At 41.7% G+C, this 20,989-nt stretch overlaps 1 non-coding gene across 1 annotated transcript; it reads left to right on the top strand.

The window, feature by feature from the left end:
- Positions 1 to 4,217: 4,217 nt before the first annotated feature.
- trnar-acg (transfer RNA arginine (anticodon ACG)) lies at positions 4,218 to 4,290 on the top strand. The gene has a single exon. It is a non-coding gene; the product is annotated as a tRNA-Arg (tRNA).
- Positions 4,291 to 20,989: the final 16,699 nt, after the last annotated feature.

The following is a 20,989-nucleotide window of genomic DNA, read 5'->3' as shown; positions in this document are numbered from 1 at the left end:
CCAACAACATTGACTGCAGCTGCACAGACTGAACAATGTCAATGCGAGTGCTTGATAGCCAAATGCCTCAGGGAAATTGGAGAAGGAACCTAAAGCAGGGTTAGTGATCGGGGGATGGGGAGAAATCTCCGAGAAGTGGTGCGTTTAAATCCTGATACATAGACAGCAGAGATGTGAAAGGGCCAGGGTTTGAAGGAGCAAAATCATCACCTCGACGAATATTTTCATGTCAAAAAAGATTGATTCGCTCCTGCTTTTGTGAAGCATGTCTTACTCTGCATAAAACGGTAACAAGTGACAATACTGGAAGTCAAATTGGAGACGAGCTTTCTGCTGCCACTACGCAAAGCACTAACCACTGCACGATACCGGCACCGCATGGAATAGCATGATGCAAAAAGCAGTAAAGATAGTGGCAGAGGATATGTTAGGAACAGGACTACATGAACAGTAGGAATATTGACAAACAGTGACTGAGAAATGCAAACTCATGGTTGGCTGAATGGTTAACTTCGGTATCTCTAGAGCCGATGGATATTTCATCACTTAGTTTGTTGAAGGCGAAGATTGATATAGTCCTCCAGAAAATGAAAGCATCAGGGAATAGCGCAGGGAATTGCTGGAATATATTTCTGCAAAAGAAATGTAGTTTACCATCGGTTGCTTTAGCAATTTCGTCATGCAAGGAAGAAACCATTGCTGTGGAATATCATATAGTGCCAGGTTTCAGACCTGGAATACGAGAAACTGTGTGGTGCAGCAGCGAAGATCAAACTGGAAATGCGGATGGGGATGAGGTAGCGGATATGAGTTCAGAAATGAAATCTTTGAGTGTGAAATATTTCACCGAAAGTACAGAGTGAATTGAAATGCCGGGGACTGGGAGTTCCAACATTTCGTGGAGCAGTTTCTATTGACGTAGCATACGTCGCATCAGGCTGGGAGCTCCAACCTGAACTGCAGCAGCTTCCATTGACACGAAGCAGGGAGCACTGGGATATCAAGCTGGAAGTTCCAACTGTATCTGGAGCAGATACTATTGACATCTGCACTGAGAGAAATGGAGGTAATGTTTTCGCTCTCTGAGCTATCCCATATGGCTAACTATGCTCTGGGCAGAAAGAGAATTTTTTTGCTAATTTCATTTTATTGAATTTCTTGTAAACTCGCACAGGCCGTTAAAATACTTTCAGACTTCGAAAATTAGCTTGAATACGATGTTGTGATTAGGCATTAGTTGATCAAAAGTGATGGAGCAAAATCAGTGCAGTGAATTTGAAATTCATCACATGAGCGGAGATCCCATTGAATGGCTGAGTAGACACAAAGTGAATGGAAGTTTCATGAGGATGAATGACTTTTCGTTACAAAACCTCCCGCTGCACAAAGAGTGGATCATTGGAGTGAAGCAGTAACGGTGGTTATTTTTCCTGGTTATTCAACTTTGAACATGAGTCCGATTGGTCATGTCTGTGTTTAGATCACAACTCTGCAGAATGCCAACCTCAAGCACGTGCGAGCACAGTGTCACAATGGATAATGCGCTTGGTTACGGTCCAGAGATTGTAGTTAAAGTTTCGACTTGGTTCAAGAGCAAGACTGGCAGGCTTCAAATTCACATACAATTTAATTTACCGCACAATGTAGCACATACAACGGGCCAGTGGCGCAATGGATAACATACCTAACTACAGATCTACTGTGTGGAGCTTCGATTCCAACCTGGCTTGCGGGCAGCGCTGACTTTACTGCACTTAAAACTGACTGTTCTGAAGCCGAAATGATCAAAACAAACCCAACTCCCGGACTGAGAATCAAAGCCGGGTGACAGCGAAGAAAGCGAAAAAAGTGGACCTGCTAGCCCACCATGGACAGCTACACGAATACCACGTATGTGTAGAATGACAGCCCTCAAGGTCGTTGTACATGCTTTCGTCAGATGCAATCGCTTGACTATCTTTATTCATTTTCATCACTTGGCCTTGTATGCATTAACAACTCAAGTTCAGATCCGTGTATTTCTGAAGGTTATGTGGGTTCGCCTCTGCGCATCCCTTCAGACAGTGAATCCAGATTCAACCATCCGCTTGCTGATGAGATTTTTCTGCATATCTCCTCAATCCTTTCCACCTCTTAACTTCAGTCTACGCCCCTGCTGATCGGTCAAGAGAAAACGTTTCTTTTAGTCTGCATTGTCCATGTCGCTCATTATTTAGTGCATATGAAACATGTATCCTCACAGTTTCCTCTGCCTTAAGAAAACAACCCCAGTCAAAACAATCTGTCTTCATAACCTAAACTTTTCAACTTGGTAAATTTCTGCAAGGTTTCCAGTGCGATCACATGACTCCTGTAATGTGAATTGCAGAACTGCACGCAATATTTGGGGGGAACCGAATGAACAAATGAAATAATTGACTGGAGAAAGCCACAGAAACTTGTCGTTTCCAATAAAACATCTTTTGCTCAATCCTGCGCTGTGCACTTATCCTGAGCCTGATGTTCCAGTAATCTATTGTCCGTGTCAGTAAAAGCTGCTCCATGAGGATTAATTACAGAACAGCTGCATCGAAATGGATTGAATTGCTTGAAGATGTCGACCACGGGATTGAGCATTTTCACCCAAAACAGTGACCGCAGCAGTGCAGAATGAACAGTGTAAATGTGAGTATTATATTGTGCAATACCACAATGAAATGGGAGGGTGGACGTTTAGGCGAATTAGTTCTTGTGGGAGGGAGAGATTTCTCCGATAAAGGGTGGTTATGATATGTGAAACGCAAAGATGTGAGATAGCGGGTGTTTGAAGAAGGAAACTTATCACCACGTATTTTCATGTAAAACAAAGATTGATTTTCTCAGCGTTTGCTAAGCACATATTACATGGAGTAAAACGGGAAATGCCGATTGCTGTCACTGTGATTCGAGCAGAACTTGCTGTGTTTATAATGCCAAGGAAGAACCATTTCATTATCCTGGCGCCACATGGAAAAGCACGATGCAAAAAGCAATAAGGATCGGGGCAGAGGTTATGCCAAGAACAGAAACACACGCACAAAGGAATACTTGTCAAACAGTGACTGAGATGTGGGAACTCAGATTCGGTTGCATATATATAGCTTCTATGTCCGGAGAGACTGTAGAAATTGCAACACTGAGATTGTAGGATGTTACGTTTGCGAGATATCTACAAAACTTCAAAGGGTCATGGGATACTGCAGGGTATCGCTGAAATGTATTTCTCAATAACAGTGTATTTTAACATCGGTTACTTCACCAATTTCCTCACTTATTGACATAATCATATAATGGCATGCCATATAATCCCAGTTCAAGGGCGTGGAATCAGAGAAATTGATTTGCAGTGCACCCAAAACTAATTGGAAATGGTAATGGCGATCAGCGCGAGCATGTGGCTGCGAAAATGCAATTGGTGAGCGTAATGCCATTCTCTGATGATACAGAGGCGCGTGAAATATCGAGGCTAAAAGCACCCGCCTTAACGACAACGGCTTCAATTCCCACGCATCAAGAAGCAGTGGGACTTCAGGCTGGGAGCTCCAATTTCACCTGAAAGAACTTGTATTCACATGGAACACGGAACTTTGGGACATCAGCTGGTAGAATAGATAGTCAACTATTTTATTCTTAAGTAAGTAGTTTTCAGCAGGATACTTGTTTGTGGATTGAAAGAATATCTACAACTGGGACAGTCTAAATTACAAAGAAGAATTCTGCAAAGAGTCAATTCTTAGAGAAGCATCTGTGCAGAGAGATGCAGAGGAATGTTTACGTCATCTGCCGTTCTAATATGTTTGACTTTGCACTGGATTAATTTCCATGAAGGGATTTTTTGCTCGGTTCACAGTATTCACTTTCCTGCATATTCGCAAAAGTCGCTACTGTACTCGAAACGTCTGAAAATTAACTGGTATATACAATGTGGTGATTAGGCTCACATTCCCGTCAGTGATGCTGAAGAAGTGGATTCGAAATTCATCACATCACATTCCATTAAATGACTGAGCAGACAGAGTGTGAATGGAAGCTTCATGAGGACATATGTGTTTTGTTTTGGGAAAATTCGTTGCTTTGAAAGGTGATGAAGATTAGACCGAAGCAGTGACAGTGATTATCTTTATTGCTTGTTCAACTGGTGAATATGACTGCTATTAACCGTGTCCGTATTAACATCACGGCTCTTAAGGCCGTGCATCGGGCTATTAGCGCAATGGGTAACGCGCCTGACTACGAATCAGGAGACTGTAGGTTCGAATCCTACCTGGCTCGCAGGCAGGGTAGATTTTAATCACGCTTAAAAACTGATTTTTCAAAACCCGAAATAAGGTGTGAGCTCCTCATCTGCAGGAACGAGAATGCCTTCATTAAATGTACCTGAGAACATGAGAGTCAATGTCCCAGCATCATCACAGGAGGGAAGCCGAATAGTCGCGCAGGTGACTTATGGGCACTTTTCCATTTCATAAAGCCACCGATCGAATAACTGTTGCTCGCGGTGATGCTCTGCTTTGAGCATTTTTCGAAACTCTTTGGCCAGTGGAATCAGAGAAGAATGAAGGGTTAACTGTCCAACTGATCTTTATAGAGTGTGATTTCTCGAGTCTCCTACATGCTGACTGATAAAGTTTTCCTACCAGTCTATTCAAAGCTTTCTGCATCTTATCTGAAATCTACAAACCCTGGTGATCGATCAAGAGCAAATGTTTCCTTCAATCTGTAATTCCTTGATCCTCATTATTTCGTACACGTCAATCATGTCTCCTCACAATCAGATCTGCTCTGAGAAAAACAACATTTTGAAAGTCTTGTGTTCACTGAAATTTCTTGTCTGTTTTTAACAGTTCGGTGAATGGAGTAGTCCCACTGCTAACATTCAGCACAAACTTTCAGCAAAAACCACACAATGCGGAGAACCTTAGTACTGCTCTTTTCGTCAACAATGTGTAAAAGTCCCCTGTAACTTTCGATTTCGCATCCCGTGGGGCTATTTGTCCGTGTTCAACGACGTTTCCCAGGAAGGTCACTTTGGCTTTGGCAGATTCACTTTCAGCTAGGTTTACAAACCAGTTTGACTTCCGAATTCGATCAAAAAACCCCGATAAATGCTGTAAATATTCAATCCACGAGAGTCTGAAAGTCACCAGGCACAATATACACCAATCAGTTGCGTATTCGGCAATTACCCTGTCAGTTAACCTCCGACATGTGGCTGAAGTGTTTTTCGTACAAACGGCATTACTTTAAATTTCTGCAGGCCAGTTGGCGTTAAAAAATTGCCTTTGATCTTTCTGACAAAGTTCCCTACCAGTAACCTTTGAGGAAGTTTAACTAAGAAATGCAAGTTGCTCCTCCAATCTTTTCCACACAGTCCTCCAACTGCAGATATGTATACGCATCAGTCTTTCTAACAACATTGATTTTGTGGTAGTCCACACATAACTGTTGGGTCTTTTCTGGCTTTGGCACCATGATGCTGGGTGAACTCTATTCATTGAAACTCACTTCGGTTATGCCATTTTGGTGCATACGTGATATCTCCTTATGAACTTGTACAACTTTAAAGGGTTATGCCTGCAAGGATGTTCCAGAGTCAGAACAGCATCTCCTATATTTATATCGTCTACAATTAGATTATTAATTCCCTGTATATTTCAGCAGATCTCCCCATGCAAGAGTAATAACTCTTTCGATTTTCTTCTGGAAGATAACTGAATAACTTTACCAATTTTGGACAACTTTTGCATTATCCAATTTTATTTCAGGAACGTCCAATGCAGAATTCCCTGACATTGGTTCTTCCCAGTGTGTCGTAGTCAATAATGCATTCTCATCTTCCGTTCGTTCTCTGCCAAAATACTGTTAGAGCATATTCCCATCGCACATTCTGTGAGATTCTTTCATGACTGGAGTCCCTATCAAGTAACTAACCTCACTCAATTTCCTCTCAATTTGATAAGGTATTTTAAACCTTACTTTAAAGTTTCACCAACAAATGAATTTTAAATAATTGCATTATTCCCAGCGGCAAAATTGTGATTTTTATTTATTTCTCATACACTTCCTGCTTCACCATTTGCTGTGATCCTTTTAAATACACTCTCGACAACTCCCCAACATTATTTAGTTCAACTCTAAAATTTGACACATCATCCAAATGCATGGTCTCTGTAATCTGACTTATTAGTTTTTCCTTAATAAATTTTAATGGTCCTCTTACTTTATGCCCAAAACTGGTTTCAGATGGACTTAGTTTGGTGGATTCTTTTGGTGCATCTCAGATCGCAAACAGCACTGACGCAACTCCCTTATGGAAATAATCTGGCTACTCCGAACCATAAAACCTCAATATAGTCTTTAATAATTGACGTCACCTTTCCAGTGCACTCTGTGCTTCTGGATTGTACACAGTAGATTTGAATCGTTTTATTTCCAATCTATCTATGCACTCCTTGAAAAGTTTTGACGTGAAGTTTGACCCTTGAGCTAATTGTATCTCTGATGGTAGTCTTAATCTAGTTCTTTTAAAAAAACTGTAATTCGTCCACTATCCTTTTAGCTGTCATATTGCACGATTGAACAGCATTTGGAAATCTCGTCAAGACATCCTTTTTCTGTTAATTAATACTTATTCCCATCTTTTATTGGATGTAGCGATCCTACACAATGAATGAAGACACTTAAGAAAGATTCCTCGAACGCTGTGATAGATATTAAAGGTGCAGGCTTTATTATTTCCAATGGTTTTCCTATTAGTTGAAATGTATGACACGTCTGGCAAAATTCAAAGGCATTCCCCTGCAAGCCAGGCCGTAAAAATGTCTTTGTATTTTAGCCTCCGTTTTCATCATGCCTACGCACCCTCCAATTTGTGGCACATGCAGCACTCGCAGCACCACTTTTCTGTACCTACTGGAAAAATAAACTCTGCCCAATCTTACTTGCTTGAATATGTGTTGCTCTCCATTTCTTCCTTAATATATCATTTGCTAAGTAATATCACACGGGGATGCATTCACTGTCCTTCCAAGTACATGTCTTCTGATCCAACTGCTTTAATTTTTCATCTTTCTGCTGTAACTCAGTAGCATAGCAGAGCTGAATATACTTGCATTATTAACGCTCGTCCCCTGCTGTGTCCCACTTACCTGATAAACAAAATTGTAATCATATTTCAGCTTCCTTAGCCGTGCCTTTTGATTTGTTCTGCTTCAGCTTGTGACTCTGTGATCGCGTTAAGACACAATCTGGGAAAATTCCTTGATAAACATCCTGCATTGCTGCACTTGCCTGCATCTCGACTGGCTTTTCAACTGGAGTAGGCAGCACGCTTACCGGTGATTGAGCTATATCATTTGCAATTCCCAGAAATTCCCCACTCTTTCTGCCCACTCTAGCCTCACTGTACATAACTCAGCAATTTTTCGTCCCACCATGAATTCCCGTATACATAGTTCTTCAGGAGTACATTTTTTCCACTCCTTCTGAATCACAGACAGGCACGATCCTGTGTCCCTGAATATTGTTACCTCTCTATCTGCTACCCCTGGCCAAGGTAAATGAACTTTAACTTTGCAGGTATATTATTAAAGCAGATGTGGCACTTCCCTCTTACCAACCTCTGATCGGCTTGTGCACTCTGATGCAGCTTTCCACCCTCCACTGTGCTTTCTATTGCCATGCCAACAAAACATCCAGGCTTGTTTCGTTTCCCTGCATCTGACTTTCCAGTGCTTTCCCTCGCTCTCCAACACAGACTTCATGTGGCCTACTTTATTGTAATGAAATCCTCAGATCTTGTTCCCTTCAAGAGTTCCCTATTTAACCTGTGATAAGTTATCCTAATGATTTTCACAGAGATTTCACCTTCCCTTTCCACGTGAGGATTTCTCTTTGCCCCAATTTCGATCCCTCAGACTTAAAATGATTCTGGAAGCCCATCCTTGTTTTATGGACCACTTCATAACAATCATCCATTTCAGCTGCTAACCTTGTCGTTTTAACAATATGCTCTTCCAGAGTAAGCTTATCTTCAGCCTTTATTTCCAGCCTTTTAATGTGAATTCCTTTAATAATTGCCAATTTCTGAAGTTCAAACCCTGTCTCCCTTTCTCTCTGCTCTGCTGCTCTCTCTTCTTCCCTATTTCTACTTCGAATCGTATCTCAAACTGCCTCAAATCTGGTGTCATTTCCTTATCTCTCGAGTCTAACTCAAGCTGCTTCATTTTCAAATAAATTTTAACCATCTTTACAAATTCTCATGATTTTTTCAGCTTAGTTAAATGCTGAGCTACTGCGGGAATGATCTATCCTTTCCTCACAGAAAGAGGCAAATACAACCCCAGTATGCCTGCTAATTCCAGAAGCCCGGCCTGAATTATTTTTTGTAAAACTACCAACTTGACATCGTCCATAGCAAGACAACTCTTTGTACCTAAATGAGACATTGCTTTCCCAAGCATTGCCTACCCCAATCCAAATGAACACCGGAAGTAAAGAGATGAAAATGTGTTGCTGGAAAAGCGCAGCAGGTCAGGCAGCATCCAGGGAACAGGAGAACAGGTTTTGGGCATAAGCCCTGCACATTTTCAGCTCTGATCTCCAGCATCTGCAGACCTCACTTTCACCCGAAATAAAGACGCAAGCACCTATCAGTTGCTCTTTTAATCCATCAACTACCTTCCAATTTGTTATGGACGAGGCTAAACAATTCCAACGTTATTAAGCTGACAACCTAGACCGTAACGTTATATTTATTTCGTTAAGCGTACAGTGAAAATTACCCGAGTAAGCTAGGTACAAAGATTATTCACAAAATGACGGATTGAAAAACAAAAAACAGAATATTGGATACCCACAGACTTAGTCTATCCAAAGTAGACTTACTTATGCTGTTCTGAAAATATACAACAATCCTAAAAAGAACACCTTAAAAACAGTAAAAATGAAACAGAAGCTTACAGGTAAAAATTAGAAGGGCAGAAGGGGAGAGGTTATTAGTTAGAGCACCACTGCTGCAGGATCTAAAAACCGGAATTTAACTTTCCAAAATGACCACTCTTTTTCCATTATACAGTTCATTTCTAAAACATTAAATCTTTGGGCTTAAGCCTCAGCTGTTTACGGAGAAACGAAAGGCCTCACAGTGAACACTTTCATCTCTGTAACACTTCATCCGATTCGGAGCCTGAACTGTTTTAAAATGCCTTTGATAAAAAAGATATCAAGAGACATTAACCTTGAGAAAAAGTACAGTTCCGTTTCTTTTTTAAAAAGAGAACGTCTTTGTGAGAGCCCAGTCCCTTCAAACTTTCTTCATAAGTGAAACTCTTCGAACAGCCAATATCCTGGTAAATCTGTTTTGCACCGTTTCCAATGCTATCACATCCCTGCTATAATGATAATTGCAGAAAGACACACAGTACTCCAGCTAGAGCCGATTGAGCAAATGAAACTAACAACTTAGAAAGCCACAGAAACTGCACGTTTCCAATAATGTGACTTTTACACAATGCTTCCCCCGTGGAGACAGTCAGATGTGAGAACTTAGAGCCGACAGTGTGTGATAGAAAACACAATAGGTCAGGCAGCATGCGAGAGCGGGTGAGTTGATGATTCGGGCATAAACCCTTCAACAGGAATGAGGTTTGTGGCCGTGGGGACTGATAGATAAATGGGAGGTTCGGGGGTTTGGGGGCGTGATAGCTGTGAATGCGAGGAGTAGATAAATGTGGAGAATAAGATACTAGTTCTGACAGGAGGTGGAGCGGGTAGGTTGGAAAGGTGATGTGCAGGTCATGAAGGCAATGCTGAGTCGGAATCATGAAACTAGAATAATGTGAGGGAAGGGCGAATGAGGAAACTGGTGCTCCCATGTGGCATCAAGGGCCCAAGAGGAAGATGAAACCTTCTTCTTTCAGGCATCAGGTGTTAAGGGAATGTCAATGAAGGAGGCGCAGGACCTGCATGTGCTTGGCAGATTGAGAGGCGGAAAATGAATTTCATCAGTGATCAGCTTCTAACTGCATATCCAAACTATCATTATGAACATGTTGTTACATCTTCGGAACAGTATCTATCACCAACCCGCCTGAGGAGAAAGCGAGGATTGCAAATGCGAGAGATCAGAGTCAGGAAGGATACCGCTAGAAAGCACAGCGGTTAGGCAACATCGGAGGGCCAGGAATGTCAATGTTTCCAACATTCCTGACGAAGAACCTATGCTCGAAACATCGACTTTCCTACTCCATGGATGCTGCCTTCCCAGGTGTACTTTTCCGGATCCACACTTTTAACTCGACACCACCTCAGCTCAACTGCATAGGAAAATTAAGATGCACCTGTCACCACTCAGTTGATTCTTCTATCGCATGCGAGACAAACTGCAACATTCATTTCCCCATAAATATCAGGTCATTCAGATCACTAAAGAAAAGAAAAATGCAGAGGCTGAATATCTGAGAGAAAAGAAATAATTGTTGTAGAATTCAGCATCCTGTCAGTTCAACTGAATGTTTGGATATTAAAATTGGTAAAGAAAAAGAGAAAGCTGCAGTTCAATAACTGCTACGGTCTGTTTCTCAAAAGATAAAAAGAATTTCATGGACTGGAATGTTTCGATCAGGCAATGCATGCTCACCTTGCCAACTGCTGATAGGAATGGAGGAATATATATTTGCTTCGCCACTGCTGAACAGATGAAAAATATCATTTTGCCTTCCAAATCAGTTGATGCTCCTGCAGAAAAGTCAATGTGACTCATAAACCCAGCACAGCCAGTTCGATGTGCATTTCAGAGTCCTGCAACATCACATTTTATTTAAAAGATCTTTATTGATTGTTCCTTATAAATATGGCATGCTCCATTTCATTGTGCATTGGACAATATTGTACCCACTCACTTATTCATTGGTACATCACTCAATTTTAGTATCCCTAACGTTCCATTCACGACTTAACTACTAAACTACTTTCACGAAAAAAATGCTTATTTTTAAAACCGAACACTGAGCTGAAGCAATGCCTGTTGGAAATCAACCATCATTCTCTCACTCTCTATACCTTATTTAGTGTGTCTCAGTGCCTGTCACCTTAAACCTGTGCCCTCCAGTTCTGAACTTCACCAACCTGCGTAAACGATTTAGTCCAGTTGCCTATCCATGCCCCTCATAATTTTATAAACCGTGAGAACCTACACGCTGCCTGGAACATTCCAGCGAAAAAGCCCCTGCCTACCCCATCTCCTCGCTTAACTCAAGCCCTCAGGTCCCCACAACATCCTTGTAACTCATTTGTGCACAGTTTCAATTTTCACAAAATCCTTCTTGTAGAAGTTGACCATCACTGAAAGCAGTATTCCGAATGTGATCTCGCCAATGCTCTATATCGCCACAACATGACATTCCAACTTGGATAATCGACTTTCTGACAAATGAGAAAAAGCGTGCCAAGTACTTTCTTCACCATCTTGTCTACTTGTGACACCACTTTATCTGCTTTTATAAATATTGCCTTGACTGATAAAGTTGTGATTGTCACGATGTTCTGCTGCCTTGACGGATATGTTGTCCAACATGCAAAGTCTCTCTGGTCCTCTGGGTTTCCTCGTGTCCTGCCATTCATTGAGTAATCCGTTGGTGTGTTTCTTCCAATGTGCATCACCTCATGCTTTTCATGGTTAATTTCAACATTCCCTATCTGAATTTACAATTTGACAAATCCATCTCTGAGCTCCTCCATCCTAAGACCTTCTTCCTCACTATTAACCATTTTGCTAATATTCGCATCATGGATAACTCTGCTTCTCATTTCCCCCGAATTTGTTCTATATTCTTGACACACATCCACAAACGACATGGGACCCAGCATTCATCCTTGTGTTACACCATTGAATACCAGTTCCAATCACACAAACAGCCTTCTATCACCATCCTTTGTTTCCAACCACCACCAAATTAAGTTTGGATCCAACTTGCCAGGGGACCTTAAAACCCTTTTCACTTTTATCCTCTTACCAGTCTCCAGTGTGGTGTCGTGTTAAAGGCTATGTTGAAATCCACACAAACAACATCAACTTTACTGCCCTCGTTAAAAAACACGATCACTTGCCAATAAAATATATTTAATCCAATCTGTTAGGCATGACATTCTGTAACAAAGCCGTGATGACTCTTCCTGATGAAACCTTGACTGGACAAGTGGCAGTTAACTCTCTCCTACAGGGTTTGCTCAAAAAGGTTCCCTTTAACTGATGTGAGACTCACTGCTGTGTGATTCTCTGGTTTATCTCTCCCTTTCCTGCTGAAAAGTGGAACTGCGTTAGTCCAGTCCACTATAAACTCAAAGAGGAAAGTAAAACATTTCCTCCATTGAGACAGAGAGGAACATAAGATACAAATCCGTCCTGAATTGGGAATATGCCCACTTCAAGCCACTCAGAACCACGAACACTTCATCAGTCCCTATATCAAACTTTTTCAGAACCTTTCCATCCCACGTCCTGCATTCTGTTCCTATATCTTAGCACAAGAGGACGGTTCGCTTGCTGAACAAGTAAAGTGATTTACTAAGTTATCCCATTTGCTGACACAACTCTACTGTCACACTGGAAGGAGAACATTCAGATATTTTAACTCGAAAATTCTGTATTAAGACTTTGAGGTTATAAAATATTTTGTTTTGATAGCCACAGTCTATTACAGTGAGAAATGGTGTGAATTTTCTCTAACTGAAAAACATTCACTTAATTCCATCTCTTGTGGAGATTCCTATCTGTTCCCATCTGACATGACCGAGATTTAGCTCTCTGTTGTTTTCCATATTCAGAATAGAACTGCGGCACAAATCCAAGCACATGATTTCTTTATTTATTGACCTACGAAGTCGATGCCAATGCCTCACATTGTAATGGGATTCATCAACAAGAGAACTTTTCAGGATTAACACAGTTGTGTCTTATGTGCAGGGGGTCATTACACAAGCACTGTATCAAGCTACCTCAGGGGCAAGACAAAAGATGCTGGAAAGAGAAATCGGAGTTAACATTTTCGGTGCAGTGACGCTGTCCTTAGCATTGATTATTTCCAGGAAAAGTTTGGTCTATATGCAGAAGATATGTGGGGGCGGGTACAGTAATTAGAAGTGAACGAGCTGTCGGGATAGAGCCGAAAGAGTCAAACTAACAGTTGGACATAGGAATTGATAATGATTTGTTTGGAGCATTAACAACTGTTCACGGAGACTGTTTATGATTAACCGTAAGTATTGTGTAATGGCTGCTATGCTATAACTAGGCCTGGTGGGTGTGTTGGGGGCCAGGACATGGGAGACTTCAGGCCTCTAAAATGATTGTAATTGGTATGGATGATCGCGGGGTGCTCAAGCAGAAAATGGCCTGTTACTTTTTCAGCATGCGCTGAGCTACGGTGGAACACTGCAGTAAGCGTGAGATAGAGACGTTGGCAAGGAAACTTGGTTCTTTGCTAAAGGAGAGGTCAACTGGAAGCTTAGGGACATTTTTGGCGATAGAACTTTGTATTCTGCAAAACGGTCATTCAATCCAGACTTCATTTCCCAAGGTAATGGCGACCACAATATGAGCAGTGAATCTATTAGACTGGATTGTGTGAAGAGTAGGGAAAGTGTTGCTTCACCTGGAAGGTGTATTTGAGCACTTGTGTACTAAGCAGGGAGTTCAGAAATGGACAAGTGAGGAGAAGTAAGAAGCAAGAAGAAAGGATAGCTTAGAAGATATTATTAGAGATGTTGTTAATAAATGTGTAAGAAAGCGACCATAAAGGAACTATACCTGAATGCTCGTACTTTTCGGAAGAAGATTGGGGATATAACGGCATAAATTATCACGAACGAATACAATTTAGTAGACATTGCAAATACATGGAGACAGCATAGTCAAGACTGGGAGGTAAATATTCACGGGCATGAGACAATTTGGAAGGACAGAAATGGTAGTAAGGAAGGTGGTTTAACTCAAACATTCAAGGACAACCTCAGACCGATGCTGACAGATGATATACGTTCTATGGAGAAGGAGTTTGAATCCATTTGGGAGGAAAGTAGAAGTTCTAAGAAGAAAATGTCGTTGGCTGTCGGAGTCTACCGGCTCCAAATTTTAAGATCACATTGGGGAGGGCAGGAAACAAAGACATAAACAACACCTGAAAAAATGGTATGGCAATTATCATGCGGGATTTTAATCAACATGTCGATCGGTCGAAGCAGCTCAGTCAGGGTAGCCTTGATGAGAAGAGTATTGAGTATCTGCGATAGATTCCTTAACTACTGTGTAATGGAACAGGCCAACAAGGGGAGAGGCCAAATTAGATTTGGTACCGGGTAATGAACATGGCAAGGTGATGGATTTGGTGCTAGGTGAGCACTTTGGTGATAGTTACCAAAATTAAATTATGTTTACTTGAGCTTTTCAAAGGGATAGGTATACACCGGAGGGCAAGCGCTGCTGCTGGGGGAAAGAAAATTGTAATGCGATTAGATAAGATCACGCATGCACAGGTTGGGCAAGGAAACGGCAGGGAATGGGTAGAATAGACTTGAGGAGCTTATTCAAGGAGCAGGTTCTGTGTGTATTTGATAAGTATGTAACTGTCAGAGAGGGAGGAAATTGTCAAGTGCAGGAGTCATGATTACTGAGGAAGTTCAGGAAAGACCTGAAGAGCGACAGAAGATGAGCCAGGATGGTAGTTGAGAATTTGTTGGCAGATAGGATAAGGGAAAATCCTATATCTTTCCATAGTTACGTAAGGACTAAAAGAATGAATGGAATAAAATATGGCCAATGAAGGACAGTCGTGGTAAGTAATGCGTGGAGACAGAAGTGAAAGGGGAAGCGCAAAAGCAATATCTTTCGTCAGGATTCGCTCTGGAAAAACAAAATGTTGTAGAGGACAATACTGAGAAACAGTCTACCAGACGAGATCGGATTGAAGTTCCCAAGGACGAGGTGTTACAAACTCTGAAAATGTGAAAATATATAAATTCCCGTGGGCCGGGTGGGATTTATCCTAGAATTCTCTGGGAAACCTAGAATCGGATTTCTGAGCCTTCGACTTTGATATTTATGTTGTCATTGTCCAAAGGTGGAGGGCCAGAACACTGCAGGATAGTCAACGTTGTTCCCTCATTCAAGAATCCCTCATTAGAGAAAACCCTGGAAATTATAGACCATTAGCCCTTCCGTCGGTTGTGGGTAAAGTGTTGGAAAAAGATCTGAGAGATAAAGTTTGTAATTATCTCGATTGGAATTAGTTTCTGACGGAAGGTCAAGCCGGCTTTGTGAATGGGAGGTCGAGACTCACAAACATTATTGAGTTATTTGAGTAGGTCATTAAACTGGATGTCGGTTTGCTCAATGAATTGGAAAGTTCATTTCCAGACATTTCATCACCCTACGAGGTAACAATTTCAGTGGGTCTCCAGGCGAAGAACTGTTCATGATTCCTGTTTAAAATTTATATGTTTGGGGTTATTTGGGTTGGTGATGTAATTTCTGGTGGTGATGTCATTTCCTGTTATTTTTCCTCAGCGGGTAGTCGATGACGTCGAGCTCGAATTGTTTGTTGGAAGAGTTCTGGTCGGAATGCCATGCTTCGAGGAATTCTTCTGCATGTATCTGTTTGGCTTGTCCTAGTATGGATGTGTTGCCTCAGTCGACTGTAGTGTTTGTCGAATGTCGTGTTTGTTTCTAGTTCTTGCACGGTATTTTGTAAATGTCATCAGTTTTTGCATATGGACAAATAAGCAGAAAACGAGCCACCAGGATACATGAACATCAACTAGCCACAAAACGACGTGACCCTCTCTCACTGGTATCCTTACGTACAGATAAGGAAAGGCACCACTTTGACTTGGACACCGCATCCATCCGAGCACAAGTGAAACAGAGACATACACAAGAATTCCGAGAAGCATAGCATTCCAACAGGAAATCTATCAAAAAGCACATCGAGGTGGACCCCATCTACAACCTCCTGAGAAAAATAACAGGAAATGATATCACTACAGGAAAATACATGACCAACCCAAAGAACCCCAAACATGTCAATAGAAAGCAGAAAGCCTGAACAGTACGCCTCCCGAAGGCCCACTGAAGATGTTACCCAAGAGGGTAAAGAAAAGTATGTAAGTGAGCCTTCTAGCTCAGCGAGCAAATCTTCATGTGGAAGCTAATCCTGAGCTACAAACTTGTTAAAACTCGCCAGGTGACTAAACAGATAGATGAGGATAATGCCATTCATGTCATGCACGTTTGGATTTCAGTTAGCCGTTTGATACATTTCGCCATGGTAGATGACTGCACAAAATACTGAGGTATGGGCTTGAGGAGGATTTCGTGCTTTGGACCAGGAATTAGCCAGCTGAAAGAGGACAGAGGGTGTTATTTGATGGGAAAACGTCATCCTGGAATTCAGTTGCTTTTGGTGTACTGCAACGATCAGTTTTGGGTTCACTGCTTTTTCTAATTTTTTATAAACGACCTGGATGGGGGCGGAGAAGAATGGGTTCGTAAATTTGCGGACGACACTAAGTTCGGTTCAGTTGTGCATAGTGCTGAAGGATATTGTAGGTTACATAGGGACACGGGTATGCTGCAGTGTTGGGCTGAGAGTTGGCAAATGAAATTTAATGCAGAGAAAATGTGAGAAAGAGCATGGCATTAAAATTAGCACAGAATATAAAGATCGAGAGCAGAAGTTTCTATTAAAATATAAAATGAAAAAGAGTGGCAAAAGTAAACGTTGACACTTTCGTGGATAAGAATGGGCATTTACTTATGGGATATGCGGAATAGCCTTGACATTGAACAGGCATTTGCGTCGGTCTTCACAGTGGAGAATATTAATTACATGCCAGTAATTGACAAAGTGATGACGGTTGGTGACGTTTTGGGAACAGTCATTATAACAAAAGAGCTTGTGTTGGATTATTGGAGCTAATTAACATCGCAGGGTGTTAAACGCGATGGTGTGTTAAAAAGAAGTTTGCTGACGGTATTTTTCCAAAATTCATTGGTCTCTGGGGCAGTCCCAGCTGATTAGAAAACACAAATATGACATCACTGTTTAAAAAGGGAGGCAGACAGAATATGAGGAATTAGATCAGATTACTTACAGTGTCGAAACAGGCCCTTCGGCCCAACAAGTCCACACCGACTGCCGAAGCGCGACCCATCCAGACCCATTCCCCAACCATTATAGAACTTTGTTTAACTTCTGTAGTGCAGAAATTTCTTGAGTCTATTATCGAGGAAGAAATAGCAGTGCATCTCGACAGAAACTGGACAGACGCAGCATGGGTTAAAGAAGGGCAGGTCATGCCTGAAAAATCTTTTCGAGTTCTATGATGGCATTACGAGCATGGTGTATAACGGGACCCAGTGAATTGGTGTACCTAGATTTTCAAAATGCCATCGACAATTTTTCTTCAGGGGCTGACAGCAAACGGATGCATGCTGTTAAGGGTAAAGTATGAGCATGGATTCAAGATTATTTGTCCAACAGGAAGAGCAGAGCGGGAATAAATCAGTGATATTCTATTGTCCATCAACGGTGTGCCTCAGGGATTGGTACTGGGACCGCAATTACTTACAACTTATATGATGATTTGGATTTTGGAGCTATGCGCATCGTGTCAAGGTCTGCGGTTGACACAATGGTGAGTAGCTGAGCAAAGTGTGCGGAGGACAGTGAAAATTTGCAGAGGAACATTGAAATATTGGGTTAATGGGCAATATTCTGGCGGATAGAATTCCGGATTTGAAGGTGTTCACTGATGACAAGAGACTATGTGGAATAGGATTGTATCGAAAATTCAGAAGAATGAGGCCGGATCTTATGGGAACATATAAAGTTATGAAGAGCATGTGTGAGATAGAAGTAGAGAGCATGCTTCCATTGGTGGATGAAACTAGGACAAGAGGGCACATCCTCAAGATTAGGACGAGCTGAGTTTGGACTGAATTGAGAAGGAATTCCTTCAACCAGAGCAGTACTCTATGGAACTACTTGTCCAACGAAGTAGTTGATGATACATCAATAAATGTTTTTTTTAAGCTAGGACTGATTTTTGTTTGAACAATAAAGGAAGTAATGATTACCTTCACAGGTTGGTTAAGTGGATGCATATCCATGGAAAGATCAGGCATGATCTTATTGAATGGCGAAGCAGTCTCTAAGGCCCGTATGGCATAGTCTTGCTCCTCGTTCTCATGTTCTATGAATGTATGTGTCACAAATTCCGGGATTTTAGGGAAAGCTTCCATGGGGAGGTGTTGAGAGAGAAGGCACAGTGCACCACGGTCCCGGGGAGGGAATGGTTCCTAAGGAAGACGGACAAGGGCGGGGAGGGGAATATATGTTTGGTAATAGTATTTCGCTGGAGGTGGTGGAATTAGGAAAATATTTCGTTGATGACTTGGAGTACCATAGCGCTGAAGGTTCCAGACCATGTTCTGAAAAACATGGGATGAGAATGGAACGTTGCTTCATGACGGACATTTGAAAGATGTGTGCAAAATCCTTGTTTGGTTCAGTGAAAGTCACAATGTCTTTGAGAAGCTAACCTTAGCAGCCAAAAGCATTGTGGCCACTAGAGCAGGTCATAGTCAGAGATTTCCGTGATTCCCGAAAGCCTGTCTAACACATAGCCTGCGACGACACGCCACCTATGATTTGTCACCGGCAGTCTCCACTAACAGCTGTTCACTCTCCGAGCGAGAGCGTTATTCACCTCATTGACCAAATGTTCTTCACTTTCTTTTGTTCTTTCCTGACCAACTGTTTACTCCTTTACAATACAGAATGAGACATGATGGGATAGTTCCTGTTCGCCTGGATGATTGCAGTGTTAAAGAAACAATGCACAGGAGAAGCACAGCAGATTAGTCAGCATCTGAGTTGCAAGCGACATTTAAATCACAACCTTCTTGAGGATTCCTTAGTGCATTTGCAACAAAACTGAAAAGCTCAACACCGTCCAGAACAGAGCAGCTGAATTGAGCAGCAACACACAACTAATAAAACATCGACCAACATCCATTCCCTCCACAACCAAACACTCAGACATGCAGTCTGCACCATCCACAAGATGCGCTGCAGATATTCACCAAGGCTCCTTAAACAGTACATTACAAACTCACAACTACTTCCATCTAAAAGGAAAAGGTTAGTAGATAGATAGGAAAGACCTACAACCCACTTACCATCCTGCTCTGGAAATATATTGCCGTTCCTCCAGAATCACTGGGTCAAAATTGTGGATTTCACTCCCCTATAATTTGGGTCTACCGTCAGCACACGGAAACGATGGTTCAAGAAAGCAACTCATCACCATCTTGTCCAGTCAAATCAGGAATGAACAATAAATGCTGACCTGTTCTGGAATACCTACACCCGACGAAGAATGAAAATCATACGCTTTGGTGTTTTGAGGAGTTCTCTCTTCCTGAGACATATCTGGTTTTATTTGAGGGGTATCAAAGATGAGGATTTGTATTTGGGAAACTGAAACGGAGCATCACACCAGAATTTGATGGAGTTGCTTTGTTCCATGTAGCCTTAACCTCACCGGCCTTTGAAAATGAAAGCAGAAAGCTACATTCACAGTGGAGTGAAAGCATTCAATATCTGAACTATCGAGACATAATTGGAGGGAAACTGAGAGAAAGTGCGTAAATGTGGTGACGATTCAATTACTTGTCTGTACTGAAAATTCATCAGTGCAACCATACCGGGGAAACGCCAATCAACTGTTCTGAGAGTGAAAAGGGATTTACTCAGTTTTCTAACTTGCTGACTCACCACTGGGTTCACACGGAGAAGAAACCATTTAATTGTCCAGAGTATGGAAAAGGCTTCAAATGTTTTCACGAACTGCTGTACCATCAATGTGTTCATGTTGATGAGAAACCATTCAAGTGTTCTCAGATAGGGAGTGGGTTCAGGCCGTCATTTGATCTCACTTTACATCTGCGAACCCAGTGGACAGAGGCCGTTCGCCTGTTCTTCGAATGGGAAAGCATTCAGTCAGTCATTCAATCTGCTGAGACACCAGTGAGTTCATACCATTCGTATGAGACCATTCGTCCGCTGCGATTTGAAGTAATTAATTGATTCCGGTAAACTGCTGAAATACAAGAGAGTTCAACTAGAAAGAGACCATTCACCTGCTCTGACGTTTCTCAAACTTACTGAAAGACGAGTGAATTGATATTGGCGAGAGGCCATTCATATGTACTGAATTGGGGAAAGGATGCACTTAAGCCATCCATCCTCCTGATACACCAACGGGTTCACTGTGACAATAATTTGTTTTAATGACGCAGTGTGGGAAATACTTTATAAGTTTCCACTAATTGAGCTCCCATAAACATGTTCACGCTGATGAGAACACAATCTTATGCTCTCACTGCAGGATTGTTGTTTCTCTGATATAAGTGAATACACTTCACAAGGTCTTCATTTCGATGTGAAGAGCATTCATAAATGCTGAATGCATCGAAATAGTTTTTAGTACAAATCCACACTTAACAATGAAGAAAAGGATCAAGAACAGGGCAGTCAATGGATATCTACCAGTCTCCTCTAATTGTACAGAAATTCGGGGAAAAGAATCTTTGAATTTGATGTGATTGAAAACTGAAAAATTAAACACCAGATCAATTGAAGAGAGTAAACACATCCAATGAAGTAAACCCCGGCTGACAGAATGAACACAGTTCAATTCTCGATGCAATAACTCCATATCGCATTCACATGTGGCCTCACTGAATTGTTTGCACTATTACCGTCTTTCCATTCCGTAGAGGCTACTGCCTTCATTTGAGAAAGAAAGGGCTGTTCGGTGATTTAACCAGGTCAGAGAAGGTTTAGAGATAGACAACTTTTAAATTAACCTCAAACCAATGATAGGAATTCGAACACGTTGCGACCATCAC

This window comes from Chiloscyllium plagiosum, unplaced genomic scaffold (assembly GCF_037043375.1).
Source record: "Chiloscyllium plagiosum isolate Xiang-an unplaced genomic scaffold, Cpla_swu_hap1 HiC_scaffold_45, whole genome shotgun sequence".
Taxonomy (NCBI): Eukaryota; Metazoa; Chordata; class Chondrichthyes; order Orectolobiformes; family Hemiscylliidae; genus Chiloscyllium; species Chiloscyllium plagiosum.
Note: the sequence above shows the minus strand (reverse complement) of the source record. Positions and strands in the feature narration are given on the sequence as shown.